This window comes from Pongo abelii, chromosome 1 (assembly GCF_028885655.2).
Source record: "Pongo abelii isolate AG06213 chromosome 1, NHGRI_mPonAbe1-v2.0_pri, whole genome shotgun sequence".
In the NCBI taxonomy this organism is placed as follows: domain Eukaryota; kingdom Metazoa; phylum Chordata; class Mammalia; order Primates; family Hominidae; genus Pongo; species Pongo abelii.
In genome coordinates this window covers 26,227,676-26,244,753 of record NC_071985.2, presented here as the reverse complement: position 1 = coordinate 26,244,753, position 17,078 = coordinate 26,227,676, and positions in this window count along the sequence as shown.

The following is a 17,078-nucleotide window of genomic DNA, read 5'->3' as shown; positions in this document are numbered from 1 at the left end:
TCTGGACGCTTTCTCTCTGGGGTATGTCTCACCACACTGAGCACACAGCAGGCCTGGCAGGCAGGTGCTGCTCCCGGTGAGCTGGTGCATGGCGCCTTCTGAGGGCAGAGTGAGTTCATGCCCTGAAACATCTGCAGAGAGGGAGTTAGGGGTCCTCACCCTAGGGGCTGTTTCAGCTGGAAGTTATCCAGTCTCTTCTAACTTGCTCCATCTGGTGGGCCTGGGAGAGTGAGGGAGGTGAGGATGGGGGTTGAGGAGAGGAGTGAGAGAGGACTTAGGACCAGAGAGGGAGAGACCTGCTCAGGGTCATGCATTTCGTGACAGACCCAGGCCCAGAAACCAAGCCTCCTGGCCTCACCAGAGAATGTCCTTTGTCTGGTAAATAAACAAACTAGATAAATGGTGGCAACAGCTAACTGAGCACATGGTGCCCTTGAGGCCATCGTGGGAGCCCAGAGGAACCTAGGCTGAAAGAGGAGAGTGGGGGTGGCACTAGCAAAGGCCAGAGGGACAGGTCAGGCCATGGAGAAAATGCAGCATGTTGATTTTATTACCCTCTCCCTTCCTTTTTTCTAAAAAAATGAATGTATTATTCAGGCCCCTGGCATATTTGCAGACCTACCCTGGAGTTGTTAGGAGGGTTGAAGGAGAAAATGGAATGAAAGTGCTGTGAAAACGTGATAGACTACAAATGTTAGTCCTTATTATCACTTTATTATCAGGCCTGCATTCCTGACACCTGGGTTTTATAGAGGCTGATAAAATGACAGCACTGGAAGGGATCTCGCAGGTCACCCAGACCATCCGCTGCCTCTCAGCCAGGGTTGGGTGGGGTGAGAACAGAGTTTTGGAGGTGGGTCCTCTTTAAGAAAAAGAATGTAAAGGTACAAGCAACATTAATACAGAAATGAAGATTTATTCAGAATGAGAAATCACCACAAATCACACATCTCAAAAAGCTGAAAGTTGACAATATAGACATCACAAAAACCCAGAAAAGATAAAAATATATTTTATAAACTATTATTGATTCTCTACTGCCACTCATCTATAATGTTTTCATCTTGCATGTTTTGGCTGTATGTTCTCTGATTTCTTCATAGGACAATAATTTTGTATTATCATTTTCTATAGGGAGAAAAAAAGATAATTTCATCTTTTCTGTAAACATGGTTGGTCCTAGTTTGGTTTTTTATCCTCAGCAGTTTGAAAATGTGCATCTTTTGGCTTCCTTGCTTGGCATTGGCAATGTCACACCCCAGCCATTCTCTGTTCAGCTGTGTGAGCTCCTGATCAGCCTCCCAGGCCTTTGTCCCTCAATTCCCCCTCAGCTGCATCAGCTCAGTCACAGCCTTGCCCACATGGGCACCTGCCCCTCACCTGCCTCTGTTGCTCCAGTCCTGGGGTAAGGGACAGAGTGGCTATGGGACCTGGTCGTGATGACCTCTGAGTGGGATGCTGAGCAGGGTCTTATTGGCTCTTTCCTCCTGGAGTTGAAGCATGTGGAGCCTTGGTGAGTGAGGCCCCCCAGAAACACGTGGGAGCCCTGCCATTGAAGGTGGGGTGCACCTGTAGTCCTAGGACCTTGCTGGGGAGTGGTGTGTGACCTTTGCTGGGGCAATGTGCCCTACTGGGACCACTGTGGCCTCCCAGCCAGCCCTCAAGTATAATGCATTGAGGCACAGAAAGGCCAGTTTTGGGTGTGGGGCCATGAGGTACAGGCTCTGGTGGCCTCATGGTCAGTCCCCCTCTGGTCCTGGGTTAGCATTTCCCAGAGGGGCCTGGGATGCCCTATGAGAAGAGGCTCCCTAGTTGTTTTTGTTCAGGCTACAAAATGCCATAGACTGGGTGGCTTATAAACAACAGCCATTGATTTCTCACAGCTCTGGTGGCTGGAACTCCAAGCTGGAGTACCAGCACCATTGAGTTCTGGTGAGCGCTCTCTTCTGGGCTGCAGACAGCCGACTTCTATCCTTGCATGGTAGAAAGAGGGCAAGGGAGCTCTCTGTTCTCTTCTTAAAAGGTTGGTAATCCCATTCACAAGGGCTCCACCCTCATGACCTAATCACTTCCCAGAGGCCTCACCTCCTAATGCCCTCATTATGGGGATTAAATCTCAACATATAAATTGGGTGGGGGTGGGAGTGATACATTCAGTCCATAACATGTGGGAGACCCTATATTACCATTACCATGTTAAATACTCTGAGAAGCCCTTCAGTAAAGAAACCTGACTGGGTCAATGAAACTTTCTCCCAAAGTTTCCCACAGAACCCTTCTTTCATGCAACATGTATTAACATCTCGCACTTAAGAAAACACTGTCACATAGAGATTTCCTGAGAGAGAAGCAAGGGTAATGAAGGTCCCAGACCTCACAGAAGGAGACCTCACAACTGGTTTCCTTCTTGGGATATAAGACACTTTTGTGGCACATCTTTCTCAGTGATGTTACATTCAACTCAGGCTAGAAGGAGCCTCACACTCACTGGACACGGGCTTGGATTGGATTTAATTTAACATAACCAGGCCGGGCATGGTGGCTCATACCTGTAATCCCAGCACTTTAGGAGGCCAAGGTGGGAGGACTGCTTGAGCTCAAGAGTTCAAGACCAGCCTGGGCAATACAGTGAGACCCCATGTCAATTAGAAAAAAGAAGAAGAAGAAGAAGAAGGCCAGGTGCGGTGGCTCATGCCTGTAATCCCAGCACTTTGGGAGGCTGAAGCGGGCAGATCATGAGGTCAAGAGATCGAGACCATCCTGGCCAGCATGGTGAAAGCCTGTCTCTACTAAAAATACAAAAATTAGTTAGGCATGGTGGTGCATGCCTGTAGTCCCAGCTACTCTGGAGGCTAAGGCAGGAGAACCGCTTGAACCCGGGAGGTGGAAGTCATAGTGAGCCAAGATTGCACCACTGCACTCCAGCCAGGTAAGAGACCGAGACTGTGTCAATTAAAAACAAAAACAAAAACAAAAACAAAACAAAACAAAAAAAACGAAAATAATTTAACATAACTTTTCAAGTTAGTTAAAGAAAACCTAGACAGGCCCACACTAGGAGTGGAGGGAGCTTGGATAAACTGGGGCAAGAGGGGCATCCAAGCATGGAGGACAGGGATACTGTTCAGAGTTTAGAAAAATTGAAGACAGAAAATCAGAACTTGGGCTGGGTGCAGTGGCTCACACTTGTAATCCCAGCACTTTGGGAGGCTGAGGTGGGCGGATCACTTGAGGCCAAGAGTTCAAGATCAACCTGGCCAACATGCCAAAACCTCGTCTCTACTAAAAAATACAAAGTTACCTGGGCATGGTGGAGCATACTTGTAATCCCCACTACTTGGGAGGCTGAGGTGGGAGAATTGCTTGAACCCGGGAGGCAGAGGTTGCAATGAGCTGAGATTGCACCACTACACTCCAGCCTGGGTGACGGAGGAAGACTCTGTCTCAAAAGAAAAAAAAAAGAAAAACAGAAATCACTACCTAAAAACCAAAGCCTCAGACCTACCGCGAGAATCTGGACGAGCCGTGCTTTGAGTGGCTGAGCTCCAGTCATAAGGACTAGACCTTCCCAGAGGAAAGATGTGCAGGTATAGGAGACACACACAGGTTAACCTGTAGCTTTGGGGGTAAAAGGTCCTCCAGGGATTTATATGTGGATAACAGGAGAGGGGAAAGGAAGGATTGGTGCAGAAATCATGAAAAGCTGCTTGACCAGGTGTGAGAAATGGATGATGTGATGGACATCAAGCAGACACCATAGGTCGTTATTTTATCTCTCTAGAATCTTGCAGAAAGTATTATTCAGCTCCTGACTTCCCTTAAGAATAACAATTACCCATGGTACATATGCATGTTTGGAAAGATCTGAACAAAATGGGCCTAAAAAATGGCAGGGGGATAAAACTGGTACATAGGGAACTGGTCAAATAAGTTCTAAAAAGCCTCCTGCTTCCAGCAGAGATAGCCATAGTTCATGTAAATGGCCATTAGAAAGGAAACACTATAGAAGCTCTAGAGAACAGGCTTGTGGATAAAGCTGCTAAGCAAGGCTCTATGAAGGAAGAAGTTAAACTGTTTAGCCTAATCCCGGGTATCCCTAAGATGGCATTAAAACCTCAATTTTCTAAGGAGGAGGAGGAAAAACTGGGCAAAATAGGGGCCACTCAAACTAAGGATGGGAGGTGGATGCTCCCTGATGGGAGAGAAATAATAAGCAAACCCATAATAAGAGAATCAATGTCTACACTGCATAAGGGAAGTCACTGGGGTCCCCAGACCATGTATGATGCAATACTCAAGAATTAGGAGTGTATAGAGATTTATACACTTGCTAAACAAGTGTGCAGCGGTTGTGTAAACTGCCAGAGAATGAACAAAAAGGTAGTTAAAAAACAGACTAGCAGAAGAGGACCTCCTGGGTTAAGGCCATTTCAAAGCTTTCCCATATTTAGGCAGGACTACTAACCTTCCTACTGTGGAAACAAAAGACTAATTTTGAAGAAACTGTATACTGGCCATATCCTCCACCCTGTCATCCCTTAGGTTAAAAGAACTTCTAACTCAAATTCCGCCTCTTAAGTTTACAGCTCACCACTTCCAGCCTGGCAACTCAGTGCTAATTAAGACTTGGAAAGAAGACAAGCTCCAGCCATGCTGGGAAGGTTCCTGTCAAGTGCTCCTGATCACTAAGACAGACGTACGAGCAGCTGAATGGGGTAAACACATGTGCATTCATCTCAGAGAGTTAAACCTTTCTTTTGATTCAGCAGTTTGGAAACACTGTTTATCAAAAAACTGAAAAAAGAACCCCTGGAAGGAAGGGAAAAGGGTAGATGGGAAGTGTATAAATCACCTAAGGAAGCTTTAAAGCTAACTCTAAGGAAAACCTAGAAGGAAGCTATAAGCAGGCGCCATTGTTGAGGGTGAATATATTTACACGAGGGGTAAAAGGAGACCTAAATATTAAATAGGGTCCAGTAATAGGGGTGAAAAATAGGGAATATCCAATCAAACTAATAGTCAACATAACTAGAACCTCCACCTCCCAGACCAGACCATAAAGTTCAATGCCTGCCAAGTCTTACATTGTGGGAATTTAGAAAACCAAAGGCAGCTGTCACAAGCAAACAAATATCTGTGTCCTGAAACAGGTCGCTGTTAGGGAAAGCCCTGTGCTACTGGAATGAGGTCTGATGGACCACCCAGTGTCAAGGCTGGGTGAGTCATTCTTCCAGAAACAAACCCTTAAAAAATAAAATACATTTGTATAAGGGCCCTACACCACCTAACTGTAGAAATTTAAAATGCAATCCTATATTAATTACCATAAACAACCCAGCTACTCTAGACCAGGAACCTTGGAGGTATGGATTAGGAATAAATATCTCAGGAAGGGATCCCATGGGATGGTTAGCTTTTAGGCTAGTCACCAACTCCACTCCGAGCCCACCCAGGATTACTGTAACTCCCCGTCCCACTACTTCCTTTAACCCACCAAACAATAACCCTAAAAAAGTAAAAATAATTAAGGTGACTAACTTAAGGCAAACTTTAGAAATTAAGACTGGCTATGGGGATATAAATGCCTGGGTTGAATGGGTCAGATTTTCAGTACTAGCTCTTAATAAAAGTGACTGTTACGCACGCTCTGCTGGGCGGCCTCAGGCACGGGTAGTTCCGTTTCCCCTAGGAAGGGATACCAGTCCCAAAGGAATGCGTTGTATGTTGGCTCTATACCAGGACAAGGATGCATGGGGAAATAAGATCTACAGAAGTCTATTATTGCTCTTTCCTGCATTGCAGAGGTCAGATCCTAAAGCAATCCCCTCGTTCTCCATAGGAAATATAAACCACTCCTCTTGTCTCTCTAGGCAGGGGGCAGAGTTCAACTCTCAACATGTACCCACATCCTAAATGTTACTGGTAAGTCAAACAAAGGCAACTACTTGGCTCTTCATATACCCCCGGCTAATGTCTAGTGGTATTGTGGGAAAAGGAACCTCTGCGACCTGTTACTGTCCAATTGAACTGGGACTTGTGCCTTAGTTTAACTGGCCATTCCATTTACTTTGGCATTCCATAAAATCCCCGAAAATCCACATGGCCACCAAAGTTGGAGAGATCTAATAAATTCCTTCAATCCCAACATTTATATTAACTCAATAGGGGCCACTAAAGGAGTACTTAATGAATTTAAGGACCAAAGGACACAAAAATAAATGTGAAAATGGGACCAGTAGGGGTAAAAAGAAAAAGAGGAGGGAATTGAAGGAAATAATGTATACAGCCGTCCATTTCCAAGACAAAGTGCCTTAAATCAGCTTAGGGCAGCAAACTACAAAAGCAACTGAATATACTAGGTCCCTGCTTGAATAGCCAATGCCTGCATTTCAGCCTCCCCTTCCCCCCACCACCCCACTTAGTTGCCCTCACCGGAACCAAAAAAGTTTAGTCTAAAATAAAAGTTTACCAGTCTGCAAAATAGCTCGCTTTGTCTGTTTTTATCAGTCTGCCCAGCTACTTAGGTCATAAGTCAAATACTTGAAGAGCTCCTGAGCTAACTAGGATTGCAATGCATTGTGGGCTGCAAGAAAATGCAGCAAGACAACCCTAAAAAAAACACCTAAAGCCCCTGCCTAACAATCAATAGGTGAAGTCCATCTGGGAAAATTGTAACCCTATAGTACTCAGCCTATGAAGAACGGCAGGGAAGGACCCGCACACTAGGGGATAAATTGTTTGTTAAAACTATGCTGGGTGTGCCTGCGTGCCAAACACCCAATCTTGCAAAACTGTCATTAAAAGCCTCACTTTGCTGTCCTGTGGGTCTCTAAGTCCATTCTTTGAGTTTGAACAGTTAAGTTTGTTTCTCATAGTTTAAATGCTTATTTTTGTACTAAATGTTGTATTAGGTATCTTATGTTTGCTGTCTTATTTAATTCTCACAATAAACCTACAAAGCAGTGGTATTCTTTCCATTTCAGGGATGAAGAAACTGAGGTTCACAGAGGTTAAGTAATTAATGCGAGCCAAATGGGTAGTGGATGATGGAGTGGGTTGTGAATTCAGGTTTTCTTGTATCACTTGACCACAGGCTAAATGACAAGGGGTACACTGGGGCCAATGACAGTTCATAAGACCCAGAACACATGCACGCCTGTCAGGGAAGAGAAATTGAGTCTGTTTGGAAGCCAACTTAAGCCTTAGGAATATAGCCTTTAGAGCAAACAGTTTTAACCCAGGTCAGCAGATGGAATTCATGGGGTCTATGAACTTGAACAAGAAACACTTCCGCATCATTTTCACTGAATTTAGCACCTCCCTCACCTATCATGTAGGCAATAAATCAGTGTTGGCCAGACCTGTAACTTTGTCATTAAAAGAAACTACAGATATTTGCATTTCACATTACAGTGTTTACCAGTATCTCAAAATATTGCTTATGCAATTTGTCATGACTTTGCACTTATAGTAATTAGACCTGCAGCAGACCTTGTTATGTTACTCATAGAATATATATATAATTATGTTATGTATTAGTTTTCAAAAGTGTTTCGATAACTGTGGTTTAATATAATTTATTGGTCTTATTTTATGCACTTAAAAATAGTCCTTTGGGAAAGCCTCCATATGCCCCACCAGACTGTCAGAGGACTCCAGATACAGAACGGTCTCGACGCCCTGACTCAGCAAGAGTGACTGAGTCAAATCCTGACTGTCTCATTTACCAACTGGAGGACATTAAGTTCTGTAGCCTTGTGGGATGTCTCTCCTAGATCAGAGTTTCTCAGCCTTGGCCCTGTTGATGTTAGGGCTGTGTAATTCTTTGCTGGGGATGGTATGGGGGTGGGTGGGGGCTAGCTCGTGCACTGTGGGATGTGTGACATTCCTGGCCTTGACCCACAAGATGCAATAGTACCCCACCCCCCAGTCGTGACAACCCAAAATGCCTCCTCCAGACATTGTCACATGCCCCTGTGGGCAAGATAGCCCACTTGAGAACTGCTGTGCTAGATGTGCAATTTGATATTAGAGGATTCTTGGGAGTTCACTGTGATCATGCCTCAACGCCTGAGTGCTCAATGTGGCGCTCTATCCTGTTTTTGTTAGGACACCAGATTTCAGTAAGTTCAGGGTCCAGAGGGACTAGTCTCTCAGCCTGAGAGTCCACAAGGAAGTCCCTCTGGAGCGTTGGCAGCCTGCACTGTGGTGATTCCGACTGGGATTCCAGGGCAGCCCAGTCCTGGTGAGCTGACGATGGGATGGAGAAGAACAGTGACTCATGGGGGCCTACGGGTGCCCAGGACCTGAAAGATAGAGAGCAGGGGCTAACCCCAGATAGGCAGGAGTGTAGAAAATGCCTTCTCCAACCTCAGGGGATTCTTGGTTCTTTTAAAGCCAGAAGAACGAGGATGGCAGGGCTACAGGCTGCCCTAAAGGATGATGCAGTGCTGCAGGAGATTAAGAGGAAGGGGGCATTTTTAAATTCTTTTGGAGTACTGAAGGGGAAATAACAGAATGGTGAGATCAGCTACTGGTTTTGAGTGTTGACACCATGCCAGGTGCCGTTCTAAGCAGTCTATGTCAACATGGTACTTAATTCTTACAGCTAACTAGGAGGTAGGTGCTGTCAATGTCCTCATTTGGCAAGGCTCTGAGGCTTAAATGTCCACTGTCTTGCCTGACTTTCCTTCTGTAAATGACAGAAGTGAAATTTAAGCCCGGGTGTGTCTAATTTCAGTGCCCATGAGTTAAACCAGTAGGTAGCACTGCCCAAATGCCATTCCAGATACCCAGAAAACCCAAAGCTGATATTGCTAAACAAAGGTTGGGGCCCATGGGAAACTACAGAGATCAGAGCACTCCTAAGAGACGGAAGGGGCTCATCTGGGACAGTGTTTGACAAAAATGGAGGAGAAGGTGGGCCTTCTGTGGACCTCCTGTGACCTATGGACTTGTGAATTCCTTGCCTTGTGAATTCTGTGCCGATGTTAGACAAACATCTGGATCAATTACTAAACCTACGTCCCGTCAGCCCTTAGATGCCGAATGTGTGGTTGATAAGAATCATTGTAATTTTTTGACTTTTTAATAATAGCCATTCTGACTGGTATGAGATTGTTAGGTATTTTTATTCTAAATAAATATTCTTTTTTATAACAACAACAAAAGAATCACTGTAAGATCATAAGTTAACAAAGAACAAATCATGCCAGTCCAACTTCGTTCTTCTTTATGGCTCTGCTCTCCTGATGGCTTGGTGGGAGGTGGGGGTGGAGGGGAATCTGCAGATGGCTTTCCATAGAGCATCTGCTCCCAGTTCTCATGAAATCCATGAGGACAGATTTGGAAACATGAGCTAGACAATACCAGGGCAGGCTGCTTTCTGGTGGGTTAAAGACCTGTACTCCAAGGGAACTGATTAGCCAATATGGGCTTAGAGGAATTCTCAGTGGCAAACTGGAGATGATTCAACAATCAGAATGAAAAATGTCACCGTGACATACTTGTGGAGAAAAGCAAACAGCACCAAGCAAGTAGATTTTCACTATATCTGAGATACCAGGGAGGGGAGCCAGTATTACAAAATTGTCTGGATTTAATGATGATGATAATAGCTAACACCTTTAAGTATGTACTCTGTGCCAGGTGTGGTTCTAAGCACTTTACATAAATTAGTTCCTTTAGCACCTCCCAACAACCCTACAAAGTAGGTTATATTCTTTTCCACATTTTACAGTTGAGGAAACTGAAGCGGAGAGTGATTTCATAGCTACCAGATGCCTGAGATTTAGAGTTCCATTTAGCTCTGAGATTGTATTGGAAGGTGGGGAAAGAGTGGCTTGTATGTGCACAAAAAGAAGATAATCACGGTGTGCCAAGGGGCTTAGCTGTCCCTTTCTCTGGGAGATTTTTCTCTACCTCCCAAGTGGGGCTAGCGGCCTCTCCTGTGTACTCGCAAGGCACCCGGTACATGGCGCTGTCCCTGCCCCTCCCCGAGGCTTATAATTTCCTATGTGCATGTTTGCCTCCCCTCTAGATTCATTTCATCCATTTAGAACCCTCATCTTTGAGCACAGTGGCAATGCTGGGGTTTCCAGAAGTGTTGGTAAGGGGATTGAAATGAATGTAAAGATTGTAAAGTCTGAAGAGAAGATAGAAGGCCCTGGGGTCAGGGGACATGCATGTGTGACAAAATCTCAACCAAAGGCCACAGGGGATGAGAGGATAGAAGGAAGAAGTTGTCATCCCCTGGAACATGGTATTGCGGGAACCTGTGGGATGGTCTTTCCCCAAGGCCTCGATGGCCTCTGGGGGACAGACCATGGTATAGACTCACTGGCCTCTCATAAGCTTCTCCAGCCCCACAAGCCAAGAAGCCTATGAAGTCTGTGGAGTTTCAAGTTCTGCCCACTGGGCTGCTCACCTTTTCCTTTTAGAGTAAAGAGATCAAGAAGACATGGAGGACATGTAAACATATATTGAAAAGTACGTGGTATATAATATTAACTAAAGGCAATAGTTTACATTAGGCTTGGCTCTTGGCTTTAGTTAATATTATATACCACATATTGGTTAATCAGTTGTAACAGTTGTACCACATTAATGCAAGATGTTAAAATAAAAAGTGTGTGTGTGTGTGTGTGAGAGAGAGAGAGAGAGAAACAGAAAGACAGAGACAGATGAGGTGTATGGGAGCTCTATTTTTTTTAGCAATTTTTCCGTAAACCTAAAATTGTTCTAAAAAGTAAAATCTATTAAAACAATACAGAGATCTCTGTGATCGCACCTAGAACATACCCGGGAAATATTGCTGATGCACTCATGTGCACTCACAGGAATCACAGAACTATACAGAGAAGGGCGCCCTCCTCATTCCTTGGGGTAGACAGATGTAGAAACAGGCTCAGCCAACATCAGATGTAACTTGCTCACTTTCTTTCCACTTCCCTTCAATAAGTATGCAGTAAGTGAACATGCTTCATAGAATGGGAAATGCTACACAATTATTAAAAACGTGTGGGCTAAGAGATTGAAGAGAGCTGCTTCAAATCATTATACTCAAGTGGACTCCGGGAGGGGTAGCCTTAGCATCTGCTCCTTCTGGCCAAGGGCCAAATGGATTGGGGTCCCGAGCACATCCACAGGAGGCCAGAATGGCTGTAACTAGTGTCTCTTGTCCTGATCAGAGGGTGAGGGCAGCTTCAGAGTTTCTAGAGTGTGGCCCCTGTCCTAAGGGTGCATTGGGATGGGGCTGCTCCTGAACTGGGAAAAGGAGCTGAGATGAGTGTCAGGCAGTTGCTGAGGGGTGGAGGAGAAGGAGTGAGCAGCTGCTAAGAGAGGTGGCAGGAGTGGAGCTGGGTGATGTTTGACTCTGGATTAAAAAATTTTTTTAAGCAAGCAAAGAGAATTTCCACTCTGCCAGAGCTAGGAGACCTTTGAGACCATCTCTTCCATCTTCTCACTCTATAGCTGAGAAAACGGGGCCTGGAGGGATCCCCCAGAGACCCAGTGGCAGTCCCACACTAGGCTGGGCTGTCCCTGACTCCTAGGCTCATGCTTTGCAAAATTGAATGGGCCTGCAAAACAGCTCTCAAGCCTGAGCACTTCTCCCATCTCACCCAAGTAACTCCTCTGCCTTGAGCATTTTAAAGGCTTCTCATTCTGAGAGGAACCACTTACCTCCCCTACCATGGTATCTCAGGCCTTGACAGGCTGTCCTTCTCATCTCTCCAGTCCCATCTCTCTCCCCTTCTACCCACCTCCCCCCCGGCCACCCAGCCTCCTCTCCATCCCCAACCCCCAGGCCCTGGAAGCACTGAAGACCCCTACGTTTCCCACCCACCCAGGTGTCCTTTGTCTCCAGGATGGGATGTGTGCTCTTCCACCCCCAGTTCATCTCCCACTCTGCCTGCTACCAGCGGGGCTGCCATTTCCAGGACAGCCTTCCCCGAGAGTCCAGGCCTAGGTCAAATGTCCTGTAGTCCCTCGATTGTAGCTGTCTGCCTACCAGCCCTCATTTCCCACTGGGCCAGAGAGCACCGACAGAGCCTGGCACAGAGGAGGTGCTTCATAAATATTTATTGACTGAAACAGGGTCTACAAATATTTCTTATAGGCTACAAGCAGAAAGTATTACTCTCAATTCCCTCAGGCTCCCTCTCATCCCCTTCCCCCACCTCTCCATGCATCTGCTGGTGGTTAGGTTCCTTTTCCCCATGGCTCTGGAGAGGCACCTGGGCCAGGGCACCAGGGGCAACCGCAGTGGCTCTGAACACGTGGATGGGATGAGGCTTTAATAAGGCAGGTTCATGGCTCCTATTCAGGTAGCTGGACTACTTCCTTGGCCATTTAAAACAAGGCATGACTGGTTTTTATCCCTGTGTGGAGAAGGTACAATGCCTGCTATGGCAGTTGAACACGGCTGGTTGATGCACACACACTCTGCATTAAGTTTTATGCTTTCAACACCACCATGTTCAGTGTTTGCCCTCCCTGACAAGTGACTGCTGTTCTCCGGGGCTCTGCTCTGCCTGCTAGACCAGTCATCTTTACTGTGGTCTTTCCCCTTTATTGCTTTGGAAATGTATGGGCATTAACTTCTATGCTTTAAATCCAAATAGACGATAAAATTAGGGAAGCAGGTTAGTGTTAATCTACAGAGTTGCCTGTGGAAATAATCTGAGTCCTTCAGAGTTCTTGAGGGGATTTCTGAGGTTGCCCTCCCCTCCCTGAGCAAAATTTTCTGTAGCATGCAGAGAAGGGCTGTGCTTGGAAGGAGGTCAAATGCCCCTTAGGCCAAGGAGTGAAAAATTCCCTTTGCATGGCAAACTCAGCACACAGAAGCCAGAGATGGGCTCCGGGAAGAGGATCCCAGAGGAATGGGGGTAGCACGTGTCAGTCTGTCTGCTTTGGGCAGACCCAAATAAGCTTCACCTGCAAACACATTCGAAGGGGAAGGAACCAAGGCAGGTTACAGGTGACTGGTATGCACACGGAGTTCATCACCCACATAAACCCTCCCGCCCTCTCACAGGGGTCAGCATCTGTCATTTATCAAATGCCCACTTTGCACTGGTTGCTTGACTTACATTAGCTGTCATCTGCCACAGCCCAGTGAGGAAAGCAGAGGTAAACCTTCTCTAATTTCTACATGAAGACATTGAGATACACAGCCAGCTGGTGGCAGAGATAAGTTTTGAAGCCAGGCAGTGAGCCCGTTCTAAAGCCCACGCTCTCTCATGACTTTGCACTGCCTCTGCAGGAATTCCTAGAGATTAGGACCATATTAGGGGAGGGGGATGGGGTCTGCCTGCTGGGCATAGAAAGAGAGAACAAAGAAGTGGGAGAGGCATCTGGAGCTGGCAGGGCCACAGCCCACCAGCCTTTGCATTTGACAGTCCTAGGCCTGCTATGTGGCCAGGGGCAAACACTTCTGCAGGGACAGGAGAGGCAGCTTTGTCTGTGCACCAGCTGCTGGGCAGGGTGTAATTAGGTGGGAAAGGCTCTAAATGTTCCACACGGGCAAATCACAACCTTGCAATTAGAAAAAGCTACCTGGAAGTGGAGTGTGAAGGCGCCTGTGACTTTTGCTGTGCTTATCATGGGGAGCAAGTCAGCCAGAAAACTGCTGCTCTGCAGTTCCTTGGATCCAACACTTAGCTGAACCTCTCAGGCTGACTTGATGGCACACGCTTGGCTTCACCACTGCACCGTCTTGAATGCACTGCTGGGGGCAGCCTTCTTGCCCTCTCCCAAAGTAGAGAGCACCGTGCTGGGCATGGTTCTCTCACAGCACACTGATAAGGCACAAGACACAATACAGCCCCACCTGTTCCAAATCTCCTCATTCCCGAGCACTGTGAGAGAGGCTGGCTCTGTTCAGTCATATCCAGGAGGCCTCTGGGGATTTTTAAAATAAAAGGAAATTGGGATCATGACATGCGTGGAGTATCGCGAGGATTTTTTCCTGCCATGTAAGTGCACTATAATGAGAAAAAACAATCACTGTAACCAATATTTGTGGATGAGACTCTGATGTGGCCCCAAAGTAGATGGATCTAGGGGAGGGGCCCAGTGACTTGATTAGACACTGTTTGATGCTGCAAGTAAGCAGGCCCTGCCTTCCTATCAGCCTCTGTTCTTAGGACAATGCTGACACTAATACCTTGATGTATGTGGTACCTGTGTGCTGTAGTTTGGATGTTGGTCCCCTCTGAGTCTCATGTTGAAATGTGATCCCCAGTGTTGGAAATGGGGCCTAATGGGAGGTGTTTGGGTCACAGGGTGGATCCCTCATAAATGGCCTGCTGCCAGTCTTGCAATGAGTGAGTTCTTGCTCTGTTAGTTCCCATGAGAGCTGTTTTTTTTTTTTTAGGAGTTTTGCTCTTGTTGCCCAGGCTGGAGTGCAATGGCACAATCTCAGCTCACCGCAACCTCCACCTCCCGGGTTCAAGCGATTCTCCTGCCTCAGCTTCCCGAGTAGCTAGGATTACAGGCATGCATCACTACGCCCTACTAATTTTGTATTTTTAGTAGAGATGGGGTTTCTCCATGTTGGTCAGGCTGGTCTCAAATTCCTGACCTCAGGTGATCTGCTGGTCTTGGCCTCCCAAAGTGTTGGGATTACAGGCATGAGCCACTGTGCCTGGCCAAGAGCTGGTTGTTAAAAATAACCTGGCACCTCCCTCCCTCTCTCTTGCCTCCTCTTGCTATGTAATCTCTGCACATGCAGGCTCCCCTTCACCTTCTGCCATGAGTGGAAGCAGCCTGAGGCCTTCACCAGATGCAGATGCCAGTGCCATGCTTCCTATATGGCCTACAGAACCTCTTTTCTTTATAAATTACCCAGCCTCAGATATTTCTTTATAGTAACACAAATGGACAAAGATAGAAAATTGGTGCCGAGGAGTAGGGCATTGCTATAAAGATACCTGAAAATGTAGAAGCAGCTTTGGAACTTCACCCAGTAATGGGTGAATGCTGGAAGAATTTGGAGGGCTCAGAAGAAGAGAAAAAGATAAGAGAAAGTTTGAAATTTCTTAAGGATTGGTTAAGTTGTTGTGACCAAAATGCTGTTAGAAACATAGACAGTAAAGGCCATACTGACAAGGTTTCAGATGGAAATGAGGAACTTATTGGGAACTGGAGCAAAGGCCAGCATTGTCATAAATTGGCAAATAACTTGGCTGCCTTGTGTCCATGCCCTAGGGCTTTGTGGAAGGCTGAATTTAAGAGTGATGACCTGGCTGGGCGTGGTGGCTCACATCTGTAATCCCAGCACTTTGGGAGGCTGAGGCGGGTGGATCATGATGAAGTCAGGAGTTCCAGACCAGCCTGGTCAACATGGTGAAACCTCGTCGCTACTAAAAATACAAAAATTAGCCAGGCGTGGTGGTGGGTGCACCTGTAATCCCAGCTACTTGGGAGGCTGAGAATCACTGAAAATCACCTGAATCCAGGAGGTGGAGGTTACAGTGGGCCGAGATCACACAGTGAGCCTGGGCAATAGAGCAAGACTCTGTCTAGGGGCAACAAAAAAGAAAAAAAAAAAAAAAGAGTGACAACCTAGGGTATCTGGTAGAAGAAATTTTTAAGCAGCAAAGCATTCAAGAAGTGACACGGCTGCTTTTAACAGCTTATGCTCAGGTGTGAGAGCAAAGGAATGACCTAAAGTTGAAATTTGTAGTTAAATGAGAAGCAGAGCATTAAAACTTAGAAAGTTTGCAGCCTGGCTGTGGTAGAAAAGGAAACAGCATTTTCAGGAAAAGAACCCAAGGCTAGAGAGATTAGCAAGGAGAAAGGGAGCTGGGTGCTAATAGTCAAAACAATTGGAAAAAGGCCCCAAATCCATTCAGAAATCTTCAAGGCTGCCCCTCCCATCACAGACCCAGGGGCCTAGGGAGACAGAATGGTTTCAAGGGACAGGGCCCTGAAGTTGCTGCCCCTCCCATCACAGACCCAGGGGCCTAGGGAGACAGAATGGTTTCAAGGGACAGGGCCCTGATGTTGCTGCCCTTCATCATCACCTTGGGTTGCTGCTCCCTGCATCTCTGCACTCTGGCTCTAGCCAGGGCTCAAAGGGTCCCTGGTACTGCTTGGTTCTACTACAAAGACAGAGGCAGTAAGCCTTGGCAGCCTCCATGTGGTGCTAAATCTGCAGCTGCACAGAATGCAAGAGGGGTGGAGGCTTGGCACCTTCCTGCTAGCTTTCAGAGGGTGTTGGAAACCCTGGGTGCTCAGGAAGAAACCTCCCTCAGGGGCAGAACCCCTGCAGGGAGACTCTGCTACAGCAGTGCCTAGTGGAGCTGTGGAATGAGGCTGCCATGGATACCTCAGAATTATACAGCCACCAGCAGCATGCAACCTCAGCCTGGAAAAGCTGCAGGCACTAGACTCCAATCTGCAAGAATGGCCACATGGACTGTGTCCAGCAAAGCCATGGGGGCAGTGCTACCTGAAGCCTTGAAAGCTCACCCCTCACCTAGGATGCTGGACATGGAGTCAAGGGAGATTATTTTGGACCTTTAAGAGCTAGTGTCTGCCTTGCTGGGTTTTGAACTTCTGTGAGTCCTCTTACCCCTTTGTTTTGGCTTATTTCTCCCTTTTGGAATGGTGATGTTTACCCAATGTCTGTTCCACTATTGTATCTTGGAAGTAAATAACTTGATTTTGATTTTACAGGCTCACAGCTATAAGGAAGTTCCCTTGAGTCTCAGATGAGATTATGGACTTCTGAGTTGATGCTGGAACAAGTTAAGACTTGGGGGACGAATGACTGTATTTTGCATTGAGAAAATCACATGAGATTTGGAACCTGGGGGTAGAATGCTATAGTTTGGTTTGTTTGATCCCTCCAAATCTCATGTTGAAATTTGATCCCCAGTGTTGAAGGTGAGGCCTAATGGGAGGTGTTTGGGTCACGGGAAGGATCCCTCATGAATGGCTTGGTGCCGGCCTTCAGTAATGAGTGAATTCTTGCTCTATTAGTTCCCACAAGAGCTGGCTGTTAAAAAAAGCCTGGCCCCCTCCCCTTTCTCTTGCCTCCTCCTGCCATGTGATCTCTGTACACGCCGGCT